The 24,371-nt window shown below is 34.0% G+C and overlaps 1 protein-coding gene across 5 annotated transcripts in view; it reads right to left on the bottom strand.

The window, feature by feature from the left end:
- Positions 1 to 24,371, bottom strand: part of LOC118201852 (SEC14-like protein 2) — an 89,933-nt gene that overhangs the window by 51,488 nt on the left and 14,074 nt on the right. Inside the window, exon 1 of one of the 5 annotated variants that reach the window (XM_085814547.1) lies at positions 11,451 to 11,469. The exons of 3 other annotated variants lie outside the window; for them this stretch is intronic. The gene's annotated coding sequence lies outside the window, so the exon portion shown is untranslated. Of the gene's footprint in view, positions 1 to 4,788; positions 5,126 to 11,450; positions 11,470 to 24,371 lie in introns of those variants that run through there. One more of the 5 variants, XM_035374013.2, reaches the window with a different exon arrangement.

Below are 24,371 nucleotides of genomic sequence, written 5' to 3' on the forward strand. Positions count from 1 at the left end.
CAGAAAAGAGGAATATTAGAATTCCAACCTGAACGTACAACAGTTTTAAAGACAGCGAATGAACGACACCAAAAGTTGCGCAATCTGTTTAGAGAAGAACTCACAGGAAGTGCACAAAACGGATAAAACCGAAAACTTGGCGTTCCAGTGTTAATTCGAGCTCAGACATTCATGGCAAAAATTCAAACGCACATCTTCGGTTCGCAAGATCTCAACTTCGCAAACGATTGCGACAAGTTAATTATCTAATAAAGGGCTGCATATTATCAACTAACTCCAACTTCCGCTGCATGCCGAGATTAGAATGAAAAGTTCATGCTGTGTTCTGGCTGTCAGAACTTCGTGTCCCATAGAAGGGCGCTTAAAGTAGAATGAGCTCAGCACAATAAGTTCAGGAGCACAGGATAGAAGATGGCGATGGCAAATGGGAAAGAAACTGCTACCTTGACAGTATCAAACGTACCCTGAGTTGGAATTAGTTGATCATTTTCAGCCCTTGATTAGATAATTGTTGCAATCGTTTGCGAGGTTGAGACCTTGCCAACCGAAGATGTGCATTTGAGTGTTTGCCATCAAAGTGTGATCTCGAATTAACACTCGAAAGCCAAGTTTTCGGTTTTACCCGTTCTGTGAGTTTTTCACTAAACTGATTGCTGATTTTGGTCTCGTTCATTCGCTCTCCCAACACTGTTGTACATTCAGGTTGGGATTCTAATATTCCTCTTTTCTGCCTCTCACAGTGGAATGCGACCCTATGTTCTATGGTAATTATTGCTCATCTGGATGAGTACTATCACCCCTCTTAATTTGTAAAAACAATTTAGAATCACACCCTACCTATTATCTGTGGAGACATTAGGTATCTTTTTAAAGCAGGCAAGACGAAAAATGAGCAACGGGAATCGAACCACGGATCTCTGAAATACGCGCCCAACGTGCAGACCACCACACCACGAAGGCATGCTAAGAAGGCGGGAAAAATACCTTATATATGTTCAAAATTACGCTTAAAAAAAACCACAGCGTTTTTAACGTTATTCCACTTAGGTTTTGTTAATCGTGTTATGTGTGGTTTATCTTCCATATAATTCCTCAAAATAGTGTATAGAATTTTATGAAGACTATACTATCATAAGATTGGGAAGATTCAATAATTTTATATAGTCCGTTTTGTTATTGGTCCTTATGTAAATTAATATAGAATTTATATCAGCGTTTTGCTTTCGGGAGTTATGTATGTTCGTTATTTCTTCAATATCTCCGACAGTTTTTTAAGTAAATATATGGAAAATTTTATTTAACTTTATGATTAGTATAATGAATATATTATTGACTGTACTTCCTCAGAATCTTATAAAGCGGTAGAATTTATATTTAAAGAACTTAATTCTCACTCCTACTGTTGCAATGTATCCTTTATAAATTAATTTCCCAAATTAAGAAATTTTGCATTTTGAAGTTCGCAACTGCGACCAGTATTTAAGGTTATTAACCCTCTAGCCACCTTTTTAGGATATTTTCTATAAAACGCGTGCATTCTCAGAATAAAACACTGAACAAAGGATTACAGAATGGAAGTGGTCTCATTTTGTCACGAATTCCGCGGAAATCTTGCTGATCAGATGGGAGTTCGGACAGTTTCTTTAACGATATTTGATGTAAATTGATTTGTTGCTGGAGCTTCGCAAAAAACACTTTTTTTCTTCCCGTTCCCTTAGGAAATGTGTCAAAAACATTAGTGCCGGAAGGCACGAGGCATACAAAGGAAAGCTGAATTCTGCATTAGAAGTAAACATTTCCTGAAAGAGATGGGTTAATGTTGGTAAACAACTGCCATATCATTGTAGAATTTGATTTTTAACCTAATTCTTCATATTTTTTTCCTTCATTGATTCAAAAAGGGCTTTTTTTTAAATCTGAAATCGTTTGAAATAATATTTTTCATGTGGAATTGTGATTGAAGCTTTTTATTTTTGTCATTTCGTTTCGAGTTTCACATTACCAATTTTGATTTAATTTAGAAAATAATCTCGATTTTATTTTATTTTCGACCTGAATTCAGATACATTGCTCAATTACTTTATCAGCTCTTCATTTACGCTTAATATCACAATATAAAATATCTGATGTGAACACCACGTGACGTCCTCGCACGGCCTGTTAAATTATACACACATTTTGCTGTATTTCATTTAAACTCATTTCCCAGTAATTTCATTAGAGATATAATTCTGTTCAATATAGTTCAATAGATTCAGTACTCACTTCACGGGCAAAGCAAAAGTACATAAAAACTCAAACTTCATTGAAAACTGTGAAATACAGGAAACCCTAAAACACCAAATATAGTTAAAAACAGTTAAAAAAAAAAACAATTTTTGCAGTTAAAATTAGAGTTTCTACGTAACAGCAAGCAACTGGGCCAGCGGACAGAAAGACAAAATTCCGAAGCACAAATCTGAAAGTTGTGCAACACACTGTGCAAAAAGACACTGAAGTTGATGCACTAACTGACGTAATTCATAACTAGGAGATTCAAATGTAAACAAATGGCCGGCTTGATGGCTTAGCGGCACTTAAATTTTTAAATTGTTCATAATTCTACAACTATTCCATGCAGATTAAATAAAGTCATAAAAACCTTAATCAGAACATAAGAACAACGTAATTCAATCATTTTTAAAGCAATTATTTATATGCGTTTGGTGCGACCGATTGCAGAGAAAAGAGCAAGTAGACAACTATATGCTATAACCAGTCCGATGTACAAACTACGACTGCTCATTTTTTAGTTATGCGAGATACATACGTACGTACGTACAGACGTCACGAAAAAAATCTCTTCTCAATCCATTATGAACCCATTTTACAATCCGTTTTGGAAAAAAGATTCCGTTATTCTATCCGTATGTACAGACGTCCTCCAAAGACATCGTTCAAATGGATTCGAGAGCGGTCAAAATGGATATTTTTATTGAAACATGATACCGGAAATTTTTTGTGATTACAATACTTCCTTTATTTCATACTATAAAGTATTTCTCCCGCCTTCTTAGCATGCTTTCGCAGTGTAGTGGTCAGCACACTTGGCGCGTATTCGTGAGGCCCGTGGTTCGAGTTCCGACGAAGGCGTTGCTCATTTTTCTTCTCTCTTCCTTCAAAATACCTATTGTCTCTACACTGACGCCCGAACTAAAAGGGAGCTGGATGAGGATTCTCCACCCCCGGGATTTGGCGAATGGGTTCCCTAATTCCCAGTCGCCCTTTAAAAGGGGAAGTATATAAATTATTTCTCCCGCCTTCTTTTCATGTCTTCGTAATGTAGTAGTCAGCACGTTCGGAGCGTAATTGAGAGGCCAGTGGTTCGAGTCCCGGCGAAGGCTTTGCTCATTTTTCATCTCTCTTGCTTCAAAATACCTAATGTCCCTACAATACAAGAAAGTAAAGATTAACTTTATTTTTGATAGATTGTAGATGATGAAAATATTACTTATTCATAGTAAAAATGATTATTGATGACCTAACAGTAGTTCAAAAATTTTAAATACCTAAAACAATTAATTTGAACAAAAGTAATATGCTATAAAACCTGTTGACTACAACATTGTGTCTGACTACAACCTGTTGTGTTTTGTTTGGCAACAACCTGTTGACAACAACCTTGTGTTTGGCATAGATTTTTAACTAAGACACTATACATTTCAAGGGCAAACAGTTACAGATCCCTTTTCATTAGGAACAAAGAAATTCTGCAAAATTATGGCAAACATACCTATATCTGTACGAAACACAAGTTTATTGCTTTACTTAATTTTATGATTTACTTTGATGTGTTTCTCTTGATGTTTACTATAGCTTTATGTTTGGGGAATTGTTTGAAAATGTCTCCGAAAAGCTGCATTTCATCCAAAACAGTCCCTATTTAATGCCCTTATTCAAATGAACTTTACCAGTCTGAACATAATCAACATGTCTTTAGCAGAATATGTTAATAGTAAGAGCTTATACTTGCATGCCTAGTAATAAATACCAACATCAAAATTAAGATTTAAAAAAATTAAATAAAAATCTGAAAGGTTTCAGATTTTAAATTACGTCCAAAGGGCCGTTTTTTTTAACGTTTTGTGTGTTACCTTTATTTATTAAATATCACGTTCTTTGCACTTAAACCATAAAATTCAGTAGCAACAGCAATGTCGCAAAATAATTTTAAAATGGGCATAGCTTTAAAATTTCAGATACACAGTTCCGCGCGCTGGTGATAAAAATATTTTTTTTTCCCCGTAGAGTGTTGCCATTGTATCGTTGAGTTTGTTCGTTAAAGTTTTCCAAACTATAAAATCGATAATGAAACAAATTCGAAATTTCGGCTTCCACATGCCCATATTCGGTGGAAGATTACATTCGCTATTTAATGGCTCTAGGTACAGTATTTTTATCACAATGCGAGAAATAGACATACATTTATGCAGATTTTTCATGATTTAATTTCTTCAAATATAATGCAGGACTCTAACATTTGGTGGCAACAGTTTAAAAAGTGAAACCGACATTTATAGTGAACCAACGTAAAATCGCAAAACGAAAACAATAGTCTTTCAGGGACAAAGCCTCTTTGGACTATAAATAAAAGATCTTTTTAGTGTAATGAAGTTTACTTTTTACTCTGCTTCTGCCCATCTCCATACAATGCTTCAATAAAATTAAATAATTATTTATATTTTAATTAATAACAAAGCCGCAGATGTAGTTCAAAATTAATTAAATAGTAGCAATTTTTTACTATACCTGTAAATGCTTGAAATTGACTAGTTATGAAATTTGTATTCCTTCAAATTGCGATACTCATTCCATACTCTGCGACTGATTCGAACAATGGAAACAACTTTTTAAACTCTGAAATACTTTGAGCCTGGAGTATCTTCTCAAAATCCCGAACATTTGGGCAAGCGAGAAAAATTCCTGTTGACCTTGCCTGCAATACATTAAGGTGACGAGGACACTGGTAAAGTTTTAATTGTTTGCTATCAGGTAAGGTGAAGGATAAGGAAAACCCGTTTTCGTTTACTGAGATGAGTACAAAAGTCCCTACGGCAGTATTTCAAGTATATGTCGCAAGCCATTCTGGGCAATAGCAGTTTTCTTCCCGTGACGCACGGGTTCTTTCTTCACTTTAGCAATGTCCTGTCACTCGTAAATTCAATGAACAGATTTATAACCTTTGATAATTTAGCAGCAAAGAAACAGAACGATTAGTAGTACAGTCATGCTTTTCTAGCGACAGTTTTTATTACAAGGAAAATCTATTATCGTCCTTTGATGTATTATTAAACGGGTTGAAAGATATTTTCCCCAGTTAATCTCTTTAAGCTTTAGGGTTTTGTTCTTGCCTCGAAAGTTTTTGCTTTTTTTGCTTCCTTGTCATATAATGTTAAAAGCTAAAAAAAGCTTTTATTTTAGAAACTTCGTATGGAATTACTAATTTTAGACTGTAGGAAACATTATTATTTTTATTTCATCATTCTCTTTTCCTCAGAGATTATTTGGTGACGGAGATTATAAAATACGAATCCTTAATATCCGTTCTTCGCCCATTTACCGACTTAATTACATACAGAACACATATGTTCTGACAAAACTTGCCCAGAAATGGGAAAATAGCAAGATTTGTTGTTTATTAAGCAACTAAATAAGGTCCAAATAGGCTATTAGATTTTGCATCGAATCACTATAAACAGCGTACCACTTTTCAAATTGTTGCCACCAAATATTATCAACCTGTACTATTTTTAAAGAAATAAATTGTAGAGTTCCTCACTCTTATTCTACTAAAGTAAATGTCGAGGAACCGTTTGAAATGTTAAGCGATTTATCGCTTAGCTCAAATAACAGGAATCGCAAACTCAAGAAGAGTTTATAAGATATTTCTCTCGTCTTATTAGCGTGCCTTCGTAGTGTGGTGGTCCGCACGTTGGGCACGTATTCCAGATGTCCGTGGTTCGATTCCCGGCAAAGGCGTTGCTCATTTTTCGTCTCTCTGGCTTACAAAAATACCTAATATCTCTACAGTGGTGCCCGAACTAAAAGGGTGATGGATGATGATTCTCCGCAACCAGGATTTGGCAATTGGGTTCCCTAAAACCCCAGTCGCCCTTTAAAAGGAGAGTATATAAGGTATTTCTCCCGCCTTCTTAGCATGCCTTCGTGGTGTGGTGGTCTGTACGCTGGGCGCGGATTTCAGAGGTCTGTGGTTCGATTCCCGGCGAAGACGTTGCTCATTTTTCATCTCTCTTACTTACAAACATCTTAATGTCTCTACAGGTTAACTACCCTTTATTTCACTCAAAATAAAACCAACAGTCGGCCCCTTCCTTCGGGCTTAAAAATAAGAAATAAGAAATAAGTATATCTAACTAAGAGATTTAGTCGAAATTAACACAAATCTAACGTAGTTGGTCCTTAATCTAAGCTATCCGACGAATATTAAAAGTCACGTAATTTACGGCCGAACGTAACACCTTCTAGAGACTTAGACCGAAGGCAAACACGCACGACTCAGGATTACTAGCTCCCTCTCACGAAGTAAGTTGAAGCTCCCTTAAATACTACTTCTTACTCATTTGCATTCAATGCGATTCTAAAAAGTCATTCTGGTAGGGAGTTATAAGTTGAAATGAGGAACGATGGGAAAGCACAATTAATTTAAAATAACTGTAATAAAATTAAAATATACCTTACAAAATGATTAAGAATCTGAATGAATATCTGCATGTTTGTCGCACAGGGAAAAAACAACGGTATCTACAGCCATCACATTTTGAATAACGTTGTCCTCCACCCGAATATGGGCACGTGCAAGACCAAATTTTGAATTTCGTAGTTATTTAATAATCTATTTCATATATTGATATATTATATTTCTATATTGAAAATATATTTCTATATTGAAATCATTTCATATCTATTTCTGTATTAAAAAACTTTAATGAGTTTTTGATTAACAGACTCAACGATTTGAAAGGGAGCAGTGGCAACAGTGTACGGAATAAAGCATTTTTTATCTCCAGCGCGCGAGACTCTATCGGAAATTCTAAAGATATGCTGTTTTTAAATATTTCGTGAGTTTTTCGCTGAATGGAGTTTTATGTGGCTTAAATGCCAAAAACGTGATATTTAATGATTAAAGTCAACACACGAAACGTTAATAATAAAAAGAGCCCCCCCCCAAAAAAAAAAGTTTTGCAAGTCATAGTAAAATTACTTATGATAGATATAAATGATCGATATAATATTATAAACTGGGAACAGACTGAAAAAAAATAGAAAAATGTACGCCGACAGTTAACATTTCACTGGGAATTCTAAACTTATGTTGCTATGCTGCTTTTAAAATTCTTATAATTGTGCTGTTGATTATATATACTTTTTAGTCCAAAAGCGACGTTATTCCGAATTTAATATTAGTCTAAAAATGACATTTTGAGTAGAAACACTTAAATGCGTTCTATCACTTTTCAGATTGTTGCTACCAAATATTATTGCCCATTACTACATTTAAAGAAATTAAATAATGAAGAATCTGCATAAATATATATATGTTTCTCGCATTGCGGAAAAACAACGGTACCTAGAGCCATCAAATATTGAATAACGTATTCCTCCACCCGAACATGGGCGCATGAAAGGCAGCATTTTGAATTTCTTTTATTATATATTTCATATATTGTAAAACTTGGAAAAACTCTTCACAAACAAATTTCTTATATAGGACTGCTCTAATATGTAGTTGTGCACCTCCCTTTTTGGTTGCATTGGGCCGAACCAAACGTTTATAATACGTATACCCACTCTGTTACCCGGCTCGGTGAGCTCAGTTTTTTTATTCTTATATGTTGGCAAACTGTGCATCTTTTACTTTAAAAGTAGATGAATCATGTTGTTCTTATGTTTCGGTTAAGGTTTTTATGCGTTTAGTTAATCTACATGCAACAACTGCAGAATTCTGAATAGTTTAAGTGGCACTAGGCCTAACGAAGTCGCCGTTTGTTTACATTTTAAACTCTTAGTAGAACAGAGAAGTTAGTTTATGCACTATCTTCAGTGTCTTTCTGCCGAGGGCACTAAAAATAATCTTTGAATTTGGTGCCCCGAAAAATCTGTTTTACTGCCCGATGTCCCTATTGCTTGTTTTTGCCCAGAAACTTTAATTGTAATTGTACATTTTTATAAAACTGTTTTAACTGTATTTCGTGTTTTATGCTTTTCTGCATTTAATGAAGAAGTTTTGAGTTTTTATATATTTTTGCCTTACTACGAAGTGAGAACTTAGTTCACTGAATGAGAAATATACCTCTAATGAAATTCGATGAAATAAATTTAAATGAAGTGCAGCAAAAAATGTATATAATTTAATAGGCCGTACAAGGAAGTCACGTGCTGTCCACATTAGGTATTTTCTTTTCATTTACACTGTGTAGTTCGTCATGCTGTATGCAATGTATATATTTTTTACAAAATTTGGCTGATTGGATCTCTGCTTCGTTGCTATTTTCTGCGTCTATACGAAATTTTTTTATAAATATAAGAAACTAGCAGAAGTACCCGATCGCAGTTAAGTTAGATCGAGAGTAATGTATTTATTTAAAATCAGAGCGAACGATACCTCTATAATCCTTCTCTAATAACTATGCAAAAAATTAAGATTCACAGTCATACATTTTTCAGTCTGATGCAATATGGAACCCACATAAAAATTTCGATAGAAAAATAAGCTTATTTTCTCTTACGATATCAGCAACAATGGCTCGCAGTTTTTAATGATTTGCGTCTTTCTAATCAAATGGTCGTAAAAACTAAAGTTCCATTCAATATTTCACCTATATATAATTTTAGTCGATTAAATGTGGCAAAATATTAATCATAGTTAATCAGAAATCAATAACGTGAACAAACAAACACATAAACAATCTTCCTTACATATATAGATCTTGTAAAACTTACCAATTTTTGATTCACAAACTCTACAATTTGAATGCGAGCAGTAGCAACACTTTTCGAAATAAAGCGTTTTTATCTCCAACGCGTGAGACTGTTGCCACTCGAAAAAATAAATTGCGAAAATTTATGTTTTCGGAGTTTTCAATTAATATCTCGGCTGATTAAAGTCGTACGAAGATGGGAATAGCCGAAATGGCTTCCCATGAATTCTTGGAATCGGGAATAATGTATTTAATCTTTGGCGATGCTATTTTTATTTCATCGCAAAACTACGAAATTTTTTATTAACAAACCCTAGGATTTGAAAGCGATCAGTGGCAACAACTATCGAAATAAAACAGATTTTCATCTCCAGCTTACGAAACTGTTGCCATTAGGAAAAATGAGGGCAAAAATTATCGTTTTTATTAATATCTCTGGTTTTTTTTTTTTTTTTTTTGAAAAAAGTGGACGTTGACCTTTTCCAGGACCTAGAAAAGAAAGTTTGGTCACGATAGCTATAGTAATGACTGAGTTATTAGAAAAAAAAGAATTTCTCCTTTACATATATAGATGTTACGATTGGCAAACGACATTTTGTCCGACTTCTTAAAAGAATGCTGGTTATTATTATGAGGTAGTCTTAGATTACTCCAAAGTACGAAACCATTTATAATCGTAAGTTACGCCGCTGATCTACTGCAGAGTTCTGCTATTGAGTTGTCAGTATCGAGTGGAACAAATCGTGTATTGCGACGCAAACAAGTTAGCTGCCACTCTAAGTACAACCACTCTTCAAACATTTGTATGCTTTTTTTCTAGAGGACGAACTGATAGATTAATGACCCATTTCAGATAGTGAAAGTCAGTTTATGGATTACCTGCTCAATCTTTTATTAATAAGATGCGTATTATTTATTCTAGATAAGATATCACACAAGCCGACATGCAGTGATTTATTTGAAATGTTTGTTACATTTTCAGCATTTCTGGACAGCAGTGGCTTCTACTGCGGCTTAGAAACGAAACATGATGCTGCTTAATCCTAGTTGCATATATGCGGTACATTTCTATGCTGATAGGAGCACTCCCTTTTGATGTGGGCAACACGACTCCCTTGCACGGCCTATTAAATTACACACTTATTTTTACGGCACTACATTTATATTTATTTGCTCGAATTTCATTAGAGATATATTTCTAATCCAATTAATTCAGTTCTTACTTCGCTGCAAGGCAAAAATACTTAAAATCTCAGTCTTCATTAAAACTGTAAAATACAGAAAAACCTAAATAACCAAATACAGATTATATATATATATATAGTTTCGACGCAAAAACAAGCAACTCGCGAAGACAAAGTTTTCGGTGCACAGTATTGATAGTTAACATTATGTCACATTGGGCAAATTGGCAAAAAGACACTGAGGTTGGTGCACCGATTGACTTGATTCACTATACCACTAAGAATTTCAAATGTAAACTAATGGCGGCCTCGTTAGGCGTATCGCCAGTTAAACTTTTAAATTATTGACAATTGAACAACTATTGCATGCAGATTAATTAAAAGAATAAAAACCTTATCCGGAACATAAGAACAGCATCATTCAATCACTTTTAAAGCAAAACAAAAAAAAAAAAAAAAAAAAAAAAAAAAAAAAAAAAGCACAGTGCAACATATAAGAATAAAAAACAAATCAACGAGCCGGGTATATATATATATATATAATTTAATTTACTTTTAATTACTTTTATTTTTAATATATATATATAAGTGTATATACATATATACGTTTGGTGCTGCAGATTGCAATAAAAAAGGAAGATAATTACATGTTATAGCAGTCCCATATACAAAATTTCAACGCTCTGCGGTTAAGATCTTCCGAATTCTTTAAAAATATCTTCTGAATCCATTTTACAATCCGTTTTGGGAAAAAGAGTCCTTTTTGCTGTCCGTAAGTACAGATATTATTACGCAAAAATATTGTTCAACTGTATTCAAGAGCAGTCAAAATTGGATATTTTCGTTGAAATATGATACTCGGAATTTTTCGCGATTTCAATACTTCCTTACTTCGTACGAGGAATTAAAAACACCCATTTACATTCTTATAATCTTGTATTTGTGTTCCTTGTTCTTAATATGTTGTGCTTTTAGCGACATCATTTTTCTCTTTGAATAACTTGCCATATTTACCCTACTGAAATTATTTTCTAGTTACATAATAGCATACATTTTAAGTAAAGCTTAGAATCTTATTAAAGGGTAGCAAATTATATTTTTAAATCAATTTTAGTAATAATTCGAAAATGGATTCAGTTGAGAAAAAATATCGAAATCTTCTATAATAAAACGCATTTATTTTTACAGAAATATTAAACTAAATAACATATTATTACAGATTATATCTGTGTAATTTCCACGTATATGAAAGTAATGTAAACAAACCCACTTTAAGCTTTTTACTTACCCACTTGTTTACCACTTAAGCTTCAGCTTAAAGTGGCAGCTAAATTAATTACAATCCTATTATACTAATTTAAATGTTCCGCACAAACTTCAAAATAGTATTCGAAACTGTTAAGTACCTCTGTCCCAAAATGGAGCAAACCTGTTTTAAAAGTGGAAGAAAATTATCTTTGCTCTAATCGTCTGAAATGTGATTCAGTTGAAAACACGTTTTATAGGTTATTAACCCCTTTATGCAAATACAGCTCGTTAATATGCCCAGTATTGCTGGATTACGTAATTGTAAATATTTTAGATGTAAACTGCTCCGTTTTAAGCGCAAGCAGAATTTAATTTTTGATATTTACATGAATTTAATGTTCATAACTGTACATCTTAAAGTAGCGGATTTAGAAGTATAAAGGCTTAATAGTGATTTTGTACCTTAATATGTACATTTCATGAATATATACATAAGTGGAATGAGTCTAACATATCTTTTCTTTCAAAGAGAATGAAAAATTGCTTTCGAAATGCGTAAGAAAAAAAGGTAGATGCTAAATGAAATGCAACAAATAGTATGATCCAAAAATTTGACATGAAATTTACTTCTGTGTATAAAAAAACTCATAAATTGAAGAAAAATAATCAATGAATTCAACGATATTCTAGAGATTACATTTATAAATGTGCAGTACAAATAAATTCATTAGAAAACAGATGAAGATGTTATTAGATGTATAGATCTCTTGGATGGGAATTTACTAAAATATTGTGCCGATTTCCTTCAAATTATACCTTTCAGCTCACAAATAAAAAGTCGTACTAAAAATCACTGTTATTGATATCTACTTGTGCTTATCGTTTTGTCCAAATTAATTGAGTAACACTGTTTTGCCTTTTATCTTAAACAAATGAAACATTCATTTAATGGAAAATATTATTGAGATTAACAGCTAAAGGTTTGTTTCATTTGATATGGCAAAGCACTCGAGGGCTGGCTAAGGAAAGGATGCCTTCGTGAAGTGCTTTCTAAGGAAAACTGGCTCGTATCCACGTTACACGTGGGGAAAACTGCCAAAACGCCCACGTAGCCAGCCTGTTCGCCTGGAATCGAACTGTCAGTGTTAAGGGATTTTAACTCCCCGGCTGCTAATGCGCCTATTAACAGCTAATAAAAACTCTATTAGTTTAGTATATTATTTAAGTTTATAAAGCAGAATTCTAAATGGAAAAACCAAAACTTTCACATATCAAAGTGTTGTTCCGATTTATAAATGAGAGTATAGAGTTCTACCTAATTCTAAAGCAAAGGGTTAGTTGAAGAAAGAAAAGGGAAACATTTTTTCTCAGTTTCTTGGCCTTGAGAATATCAATTTATCATTCAAGCAAGAAAGAATAGCGGAACGGTTCCAGTTATATACATCAAGAAATCTATACACGACGAAGGCTTGTCCTTGGAATCTGTAGCACGTTCTTAAGAGCGCTATGAGTTAAAATTTATTTGAAAGATACTTCCTTCAACAGCGTGAAAATGACTTTTAACATTCTATAAACTGCGATGGCGTATTTTTTTACCCCGTAAAAATAATGATCTGCTTCAAGGTGTATTTATTGCATTATTTATTAGTACAACAAGTATCGCATTCTCTCGAGATAGTCATAAAGCTTTCGAACCAGCTATGCATATAAAAAAGGCTATTTTCAGAAATAATTACTACAGGTTTTGTTTTCCCCCGCTACTGAAAGAAAGACGTTTGAATAATTTAAATACTCTTCTCTACAATATATTGCATCACTACATTTACGCCTCGATTTTTACAGAGTCGAACGTAATACCATTGGTTAATTAAAGCAAAGATCACGAGAACTATCTGTTTAAGGAAAGGTTACCTACAGAAAAGATTTTCTATGCGAAATTGATTCCTTTTAAACTACGCCTGGAGAAAACCTAAGAATTCCGTTAACTCATCCAACTTACCGGGATGACCAAAGGAATGTCGTTAAACTCGGATCAAACTATTAGCGTTCAAAGATTACCACCGCAGCCCGATGTAATATTATAAAATGGTACACCTTCATATTTAACAGCACATGGTAATCTGGTACTTACATACTATCTCAACCAGCTTGGCGCAGTTTGGCGAATTTCACGGAAGAAAAAGAGCAATTACTTTTATTGTAAAAAATTATATATTACATACATTTATACGTAATATTACATGCCTATTCTGCCTTATATAATTATATACATTACACACATACATACATATTCTACGTTTCAATTATACATTAATTCCAAGAGACAATCAGTAAATCTAGTTACAAACGGGCTTTTGTTTTTGTTACGATGCAAACATTTTACCGATCGCCTTGAAAAACAATTCGAAGCATTGTTCCTTCAACGAATTTGCGATAAAAATGTGTATTCTCCCAGAATTTTCACCTCTCTTTCATTACTGGAAAATCCTAAAAGTACAAATTTTAAAGTAGACTTTAAGGGAAAAAATCATAATTTTTCTATAAAAGCTGTTCGAACTTGGAATACAACAAACAGAACACATGCGAAAATAGCGGTGTTGAAAATTGAATATTCGTCACGTACATGGTTGCCTGAATAACTGTTATGCGCAGGGTTACCAGACTTTGGTGTATTGTGAAGCTTTGGCTGTTTCTACTAAGGTTGTTGCGATAAAACGTAAGTACAGGGAATTTTTCAGCAGCTATGAAAAAAAAAAGATCAATTTTGAAGAAACTTTTTTTTTAGTTAGAATACATATCGAAAATAAATAAGTACAGTAATTACAGTGCAACACCATTTATACGTATTTCACATTTATACGTTGTTTCATCGTGGTTCCGATTCAGTCCTATTTAGTTTAATAGTAAACGTTTCTTTTACACATGGCATAACTTCAGTTATGCGTAGTTTTTATTCGATTTACTGCATTGGTTTCGCATTTTTCAGTCTCACCTTTCAAGTATTTTTCTCAGAAATGGTGATAGTAAAAAGAAACAAAGGCTTGAGATTTCACAGTCTGGCACAGGAGTTGAAAAACCAGTTCATGAATTGAAAGGAAAAAAAAAAAAAAAAAAAAAAGACACCATTTGTTCTTCTAAACAGGAAGCTGCATTAGGTAAACTGGAAGCAGAATTAACTGATACAAAATGTCACGAAAGTAAAAGGCGCTCACATGAAAAGATAAAAGTTAACATTTGTTTGAACATGTCAATATTTTAAACAAACTGAAAGTAGGCTAATAAAATTGTGCAATATCAGTAGTACTTTAGAAGCATCAAAATTGTGCAATCAATATATACAAGTCAATACATAAAGAAACTTAATAAGAGGCAAAAATTAAAAACACATTAGCAAGACAATAATGAAGATTATAAATACGAACAAAGATAGAGTTGGAATTCGGCACTGAGACTCAGATTTGGGACTTTCTATGCTTTTTTCCCCCTTATATATATATATATATATATTTCCTTCTGGCCAGTCACATTTTTTGATCATACGGCCGGCTAGGAGGATCGGGGCTGTGCCCTTATAATAATAATAAGAAGAATTAAGAATATGAAACTTCAAGAACTGTTCTCACAGATGACGACGTATGAAAGTAACTAAAATTTCTGAATACCATCTTTCTTTAGACCAAAGGCAGTCAACCGTTTTATACTTACCGCCCACTTCGTAGACAGTAAAATTTCCTTACCTCCCACCGATTTTGCAGTAATTTAGTTTAGCATTTAAATATATATATATGATCTTAAATTCATTTAGTGCGAAAACAAGTTACAATGTTTAGTTATATTTAATTACAATGTTATCAAGTTACACTGTTTATTTATTATTAAGTTACAATAATCAACAAAACAATGTTTAATTTTTACAAATAATATTGATCTCAAATGCATAAACACGAGGGTGTCGGGGGACGGTTACTCGAGCTTTATAGAAATTTGCTGCAGAAATTGCTTTTCACTCAAAATTGAATTTGGAATGCTATTATGAATGAATGAATTCCTATTAAGCACTAAAATGCTTAATAGGAATAAGTTCTTCGAATATAAGCATTAGCTCCTAATCCCTTCTATTCACGGAAATATTTGACCTGACTTGAATTGCCGGTTTGGCTTAATCTTATTGCTCGAGTAAAGACGAAACACCTTCATATTTATTTATTAATTATTGTTCATTGAACGGGAGTTGGTTTGTTCCCCTTGAAAAGTCAACTAATCTCCGATCGATGACAATGATTACATGCATTTACTTTAATTCTTGCCTTTAATTTATTCCTTTTTACAATTGAAATTTTGTTATTCATGATTTAATTCCAGTCCGCCTTAAAACATTTTGTTATGTAGAGAAATTATCTGATAGCGTTATGAAAATTACGTGAATGATTTTATGATTTATGGAAATCTTAATTTTTATTTGATTATGAATTATTTATTTTAAGGCTTTAATTTTGGGGAAAAACAGATGCTTCTGGAAATATTATTTAGTTTAAATGAATATTATTTATTTTCTTTTATTTGCAAATCTTGTACAAACTTTTATTCATTGTGAAAGAAGCAGGGAAAGGGAAGCATTTTTTTTTGCCAAGTCATGATTTCGCGCGCTTTGTGCTTTAGAATGTTCGAGAAAGAATTTTCATTGTTAGTTGACCTTAAGAGAGGAAAGTACGTGACAGAAAGGTCAAAAGGTTGCTACTTGTCTTTCAATGTAAGTCATTCAGGTTTTTGGCGATTGAGGGTCCGGTTGTTGGCTAAGTGAAGAAGGGCGCGCATGCGCGATCACCCTTATTTCCGCATTCAGGAGTTGAAAACGAAGATTTTGCGATAATTAAGGGGGCGATAAGTGAAGCCATAGTGGGAGCCCGCGTTTGTGAAGGAGACGAAGGAAATTCGAGTTGGATTCACTTTTTGACGCACTCACTTTTGGACTCGCACACTTACTGGTTGGCTGGACTTGTGGAAGTTACTCTTGAAAACAGGTTAAAAAAGCGAGAGAGAAGATGTAATTACGAAGAAAAATGTTTTCCCGGCGGGGAGCGGCAAATATGCTCCCCGGCCGCGTTTTGGGGTTAAGAGGCGACTCTCTCTTGCTGACTGGCGGGTGGAACTTACTTGGGACGTTACTCGTGAAGCTTGCTCTTGGGATAAGTAAGAACAGGCGAGCCGTAATTGCCTAGAAAAAACGTTTCTGACCTGAAGCTGAAAACCCTCTTCCTTACGGCGTGCTGGTAAAGAGGCGAAATTTGAACGAGTTACCTGCGTGTTGACATAGGACTTTCAGGACCAAGCGGATAGCCGTCCTGGGCAGCAGTGCTCCTGTTCCTGTTCTACAGTGGAAAAATAACATACCAGTGTAAAGATGAGCCCGGCCGACATCAACGCTTGATAAGATACGAGTCCTCCCCTTCAAGATGTCCCCTCAAGATAAGTTTTATTTTTTTGGTGTGTTTGAACTTTAGGCAAGCTGTTCAAAACCGTCCTTAGCAGTAAAAACAACGTCGAATCTAAAATTTAACTCTCATGCCTTAAATTGTTTCCCTTTCCCTTCTTTTAAATTACCAGACCAACCTTAAGTTTTTTTATGAATTTAAATGAAAAGACTCTCAGATGAGGTTAAGATTTTTCTTATTGTGATGTAATTGAATAAACTGATATTTAATCTGGAACCTCTTACAGTATGTTTTCTTTATATATTTAATATGTTTTTCCTATATTTCTTGTATATGTTTTTCTTATGTTTTCGATCCTCTCACGGCGCGGTCCCGGGATGCATTTTTTTCACAACGCAAAAATGCTGTACACGTTTCACTATACGATCACTAAAATTTTGTTAGTTGGCAAATTCTTAAGAGTTTAGTTTTCCTCCCTAAGAGGAAGTAGAAACCTTTTCACGGCAAGTAGTTTCATATTTAACATTTAACATATAGGAGTTTCAGATATAACATGGTACCTTGAAGTAAAGCTATTTAACCTTGGTGGCGAAACTTCTCTATATATCATTGGTGCCGTGAAGTAAGATTCATAACATTATTTCCCGGCGTGAACTTAAGCAATTTAACAATTTTTAACATTTTACTTTCAAGTTACTTCAAAACATCTTTCAAAATATAACTTACTAGTATGGATTCACTCTTTTAAGATTATCCTACTATAATTAAACTTAGGATATAATATAATCAATTAATCAATATTTTAGTAAATAAATTATATATATATATATATATATATATATAGTTAAATTTATCCTTCGCTTATATTTGTAAGAGACAGAAAATTTATGCCCCGCGTAGCTAGCTGTACATCAGTTCCAGTGAAACTGTTTCGGCTAGGAAAGCTTCAATGATACGAAAAGATAAAGTTGGTATCTTGGAAAACTTTCTCCTAGCTTCACGCTTTGTTAAGATGTGATAATCTGCTTATGCGCTCGGAACTGTTTATGGTCACAAAATCGCACTTAAGAGAAGTGGCACAGCCTTAAAAAAATATGGAAACAGGAGACAGCTGAGCGTGGAAGAACGGATTTTCATCATTGGATGGACCAACGCCCATCATTAAAGCTTAAATCGCCCACTGGGACCAGGTTGACTATCTCTGTTTTAGACGATCACCTCCACAAGACACCCAAATCATCTGTAATTCTGGATAACTGTCTTAGCACTACAAAGGGTCATTGTAAATGTAACTTCACAACATTTACAGTGATCAAGATACAATAACACGCAGAACAAGTATTAATTTAGAAGTCAACAAAAATCAGCGTTATATTTTCAAGTTTTAACAGGAGTAGTTTCGATGTTTTTACCGAACCGTCATTCTCAGCTGCCAGAGCGCAAATAAACGAGATAAGATATAGTGATTAGATAAGATAAAAATGACTGGACAGGAGTTAAGCTGCTGCCGCCATTTGTTGATGAAACGAGAACTAAAACATAATTTCCTTAAAGCTGAAAGTAAAGATGAATTGGAATTAGGGCAGTTAACTAGAAGAGACAGATTTTTTTTAATGTGAAATACCTCAAGAAAATTCTCCCATCAATAAAATTCCGAATTACATACTCAAGGACCCCATTTCGGATATGAATTCCTGGCGTATTTACATCATTCCTTGCCAGTGTGGTTTAATTTACATTGGTCAAATTAAGAGAGCTTTAAAATTTCGTGTTAAGGAACATGAGGCATATGTTAGAAATAAGGAAACACAGAAGTCTTCTGTTGCCTAGCATTGTTGGTCCGAAAATCACACTTTCAATTTTTCTAGAACGAAATTTATTCAAAAAACAGCTTCCATTGGTGAACTGGATTTGCTAGAGGCATTTCACATTCAAAAAAAGCTTTCTGTTCTAGTTAACGACCCTAATTATGTTTTAGTTCTGGATTCATCAACAGATTGCACTAGTAGCTTGACTCCTTTCAGTCTTTCTTATCTTATCTACTCGCTATATTTTATCTGGTTCACTTGCGCTTTTGCAGCTGCGGATGATGGTTTGGTAAAACCATCCAAATTAGTCCTGTGAAATATTTGAAAATATAATGCTGATTTTTGTTGTTTGACTTCTAAATTAATATTCTTTCATGGTTCATTTAACAAACTGTTACTTAATAAAACTTAAAAAACATTCAAATAAAATTACTATGAAGATTACCTACGTTAAAATTAAATTATTTATATCACATTCGTTATTAAAATTAGACTATTAATTAATTATTTTGCACTGACTGCTTTTAATGTAATTTCTACAACAAATAAATTGCTTATTAGATTGACGACCTTTTTTCTTAAGAATTTGTTGTTCATTTAGAAATTAAATGAAAATTACGATTATACATTTCCTTTCTTTCAATAAGTTTCTGAGTACATCAAGATTGACTGTATAAGAATAGGCACAGAACAATAAAACAACTATCCAGTTAGATAAGGGCTATAATGAATTACAACCTTTTTTCTTAAAAATCTGTTGTTCATTTAGAAATTAAATGAAAATTAGGATTATACATTTCCTTTCTTTCAATGATCAGTTTCTGAGTAGATCAAGATTGACTAAGTATAAGAATAGGCACAGAACAATTTAAACAACTATCCTGTTAGATAAGGGCTATAATGAATTACAAAGAGGGTGAAACAACTTCCTTCTTCTCGCCTGTTCGCTGGCACAGTTATCAAATATGTTACAGGAAGGAAAGTGGTAGGATACATTTTCAGTAAAAAGTATTTGGTGTTCCTTTGTAACATTCGAAGACCAAAGGAGATGAAACACGACTATTCAAAAATGGAACTTTTTACATTCGAAATATATGTGATTTGTGAAATCAGTTGCTTGTATCATTTTCTTTAATCTCCAAATGTAATGAAAAAGTTAACTTACCAAAAACCATTTAGCTACTGGTAGGCCTGCAACAAATGATGCTGAATAAATAATGAAAGCCTTAAGGAAAAATTTCTACGAAACTGCATAAAACATTTTCGCATAAGATTTTCTGTATTTTTTAATTTTCTATATATATGACCTACCCTTTTAATCAATAGATTCTTCTGTTTTAAATATATATGTAACATATAGTAAACTACTATGGCTATGTTAAGGGGACTCATACACCTTAAAACCCATAACATCTTCAAATATGTGACTGTTGCAAGAATTGGGATAACCGATTTATTTTAAAAGCAATTACTTCCAACTTTTCACAGCTGACTACATAATATAACTGCTCTCTGAAATAGTAATCAGAACGTTTGTGTTGCCACTATTTTTATAATTTAATCCGCTTTGTGACAAAATGTTTCGTCATGTTTCCACCTTGCGGGCAGAGTTTAAAACATTCTGTTGCATAATTTAATTCCATATTTAATATATAGATTTTATAACATTTGGAAACTATTGTAAATGAAAAATTCTAAGAATTTCATGTCAAATTTTTATTTTATTTGGAGTTTAGTTTATAGAATGCATTTTATTAAAAAGTCGGCAATGTTTTCGTGCATAAAATTTTTTAATATTAAAATATTCATCAGGTTTTTGATTCAGTTAGAAAATAGTGCCCATATAAAGAATTCCATCCAATTTCAGGTATATACCATTAACCATTTTTAAAATATCCTGCGCGCAAGGTGGAAACATGACAAAAAATTCTGTCACAAAACAAATTAAATTACAAAAATATTTGTGGCAACACAAATATTCTGGTTACTAGTTTCCAAAGCAGCTATATTATGTAGTCAGCTGTAAAACGTTCGAAGTAATTGCTTTTAAAATAAATAAAATACCGCAATTCTTGCAACAGTCACATATTCGAAGATCATAAGGGGTTTAAGGTGTATGAGCCCCCTTAAGAAATAATTGGCGACCTCAAAATTAACTATTCTAGATTTGGTGTTCTCCCTCCCTAAATTCATCTCTTTTCCCAAACTCGAGATCATTCCAAACTACATAACACTGCTTGATAAATGTAAAAGTAAAATTAACCAATTATGGCTTAGCTTCACATATGCACCTACGCAGTATAAATACTGCAAGTATATACCGCAGTATAAACGGCAGTAATGACAGTATAAACTGCAAGTATATACCGCAGTAATTTATACCACAGTATAAATACTGCAGTACAAATATTACGCAGTATAAATACATTGCTGAATCGCGAGCAATTACATCTTCCCTTTTTCTTGACTTCTGCCGTGCAAACATCTCGACGCTGCTTATGCTTTCCTGCTTACACCGTACTTTTAAATTCAGTCTACATAAAAACTTATTATATTCAACGACGATTGAAAAATAATTTGTCTGCCAAAGAGATGATTTGACATGTGTAAAACTAAAGATGGTAATTCTTCATGTCAGTTTTGTTAACGTCTTCTTCATGCCTTCACCTACGCCTTAAAATATCACATAAATATATATTCTTAAAAATTCTTTCTTACCTTCCATCTATCTTGGCATTAAATAATCACTTCGCTTATTCAGCCTTAATGCAACTTTCGTAAGGTTTACATTTCCAAGATAAGAACAAACAAGCAGATATTTAACAGTGTCGAAATATTTAAAAACATTTCTTGGAAATTTAGCTTTAACGATGCAAACTCATTCTTCCGTGAAATGAGCACATTTTTCTGCATTCGTGTAGCGGTAGCTTTACTGTAGTGTAGCGGAGTGTAGCTTTAATGCTACGCCATTTTATTTTCCTATTTATTACGTCTACCAAAGCTTTCAACCATTAGCTCTCACTAGTACAGATCCATACTTGCCTCCTTACTATGATGTATGCTTTATTATGACACGCCAGCGGATACACACCCCAGACGGTATAAAGGTTAACAATTCCAAGCTACCGCCTTGGGTCCACGCCTGGTGTTACTTCAGAACGGTTTCGAATCGCGGTTAAACACAGGGAAAGAAAAGAAGAAGAAAGAAAATAGCGGATGTTTGTGTCTGTAGTAAATTTGTGACAAGAAGAAACTTAAATTTTATCTTACCGAAACTCTTTGCAAGAAATTAATTGTAAACAAGAGCGGACGGATGGTCTAACAGCCGTCAAATTACAAAAGGGGTGCTGGAACTTTGTTTTTTTTTTTTTTTTTTTTCTTGGTTTTTTTTCAAACTAGTAACTGTTCGTCAAGATGCAAGAATACCCCGATAAAAAGACACAAAAGATACACAGCGGATAGTCATCTTTTTGTTTGGCTTTTGCATGGTTTATTAGTCCAAAGGGGCTTTGTCCTTGAATTACTATTGTTTTCGTTTTGCGATTCTACGTTGAATCACTATAAATGTCCGTTTCACTTTTCAAACTGTTGCCACCGAATGTTAGAGTCCTGCATTATATTTGAAGAAATTAAATAATGAAAAATCTGCATAAATGTATGTCTATTTCTCGCATTGTGATAAAACAGCGGCACATAGAGCCATCGAATTTTGAATGAAGTATTCCTCCTACGAATATGGGCATATGGAAGATCAAATTTGAAATTTCTTTTATGATCGATTTCATATTTTGTAAAACATTAACGAATTTTTGAGTAACAAACTCAACGATTTAAAAGCGAACAATAGCAACACTCTACGGGGAGGGGGAAGCCTTTTTATCTCCGGCGCGCGGAACTGTGTATCAGAAATCCTAGAGATGTGCTCATTTTAAAATTATTTTGCGACATTGCTATTGAACTGAATTTTATGGTTTAAGAGCAAAGAACGTGATATTTAATAAATAAATGTAACACACAAAACATTAAATAAAGTCCCTTTGGGCGTAATTAAAATCTGAAAACGTTCAGATTTTTTTAAAAATAATTTTACAATTACCAAATACTTTTACACAATGTGTCTGAAAATGAATAAGACAATATAGACAAAGAAAAAAAAAACGAAAAAGTTTCGACGCATTCTTTTTATAATATTGTAGAGTCATTTGGACTATTTGGAGGAAGACGAGATGAAAAATTAGCAATCGCCTTCGTCGGGAATCGAACCACGGACCTCTGGAATACCGGCCCAGCGTGCAGAACCACTTCACCATGAAGGCACGCCAGGAAAGCTGGAGAAATACCTTATATACTCACCTTTTTAAAGGGCGAATGGGGTTTTTAGGTGACCCAACTGCCACATCCTGGGTGCGGAGAATCATCATCCACAACCCTTTTAGTTCGGGCGCAACTGAAGAAACATTAAGATTTTTTTTTGGAAGTAAAAGATATGAAAAATTAGCAACTGCCTTCGCCGGGAATCGAACCACGGACCTCTGAAATACCGACTCAGTGTGCTGACCACTACACCACGAAGCCACGCTAGGAAGGCGGGATAAATACCTTATATACTCCCCCTTTTAAAAAGCGACTGGGGTTTTTAGGGGGACTCAATTGCCAAATCCTGAGTGTGGAGGATCCTCATCCAACACCCTTTTACTTCGGGTTCCACTATAGAGGCAGTAGGATTATTTGGAGGCAGACGAGTTGAAAAATTAGCAATCGCCTTCGCCGGGAATCGAACCACGGACCTCTGGAATACCGGCCCAGCATGCAGAACCACTACACCACGAAAGCACGCCAGGAAAGCGGGAGAAATACCTTATAATGTAAACGTTCATTTTCCTTGCTTTGCACGTGACGCTGTCATTTTGTGTGCTACTTATTTAAAATTTTCCCATTGTTCAATGTCTTAATATTAGAAATTAAAGTTAATGACCTAAAGCTGCAATAGTACATTACAGTACAAGTGGAAAAAATTGACAGTTTCACTCACGCGTGTGTCGGATTTGCGGAATACTTATGGGCTACCACAAAATTTTTGTAAATATTATGGGGTCCTGGGGGCCGCGAAAAAAATCACAGTGATAAAAAGGGGTCGCGACTGAATAAAGTTTAAGAAAACCCTGCTTTAAAGCTTCATTGTCACAAGTGGTTGTTGCTTAGTTAAGCACCAGACGCGCGTTTATGTTCAAATTTTGGTTTAATAAAAAGGTTGTTTTAAACCCCTTCTAGACTCTTGTTTCTTCAGACCAAGCCATAATTCGCTCCAAGTGTGTTAGGAGTTTGAAGCTAGTTTATGTTATCAATAAAAGTCAAATTCTATTAAGCGATCACCGAGGTGAAGTCTGCATCTGAGTTAAACGTTCTTCTCGGTTACACCAAGGAAACATAAAAGATGTTGGCGGAACAAGGAAACAGGTTTCTCTTGACCCGGTGAATGTACCTATCTGCTTTCTGGTCACGTCTGACCTACAACTGGCAGACACGTGACAACAAAGAACTTTTCAGAGCATTTTGTGATACTTGTATACTGCAAGGATACAGGTTCAAACTGATGTTCAGCCTGCGTTTGTTTACATGAAATAACATTTTTAAAAAATGTATTTGACATGAGATCTTAGAAGACTGGTTACTGTTTATACAGTTACACAAAGGGCTATCTGCTTAAAGCGAAGGATGCTC

Source organism: Stegodyphus dumicola, chromosome 4 (assembly GCF_044657685.1).
Source record: "Stegodyphus dumicola isolate Sdum_Otavi_A_Nest chromosome 4, ASM4465768v1".
Taxonomy (NCBI): domain Eukaryota; kingdom Metazoa; phylum Arthropoda; class Arachnida; order Araneae; family Eresidae; genus Stegodyphus; species Stegodyphus dumicola.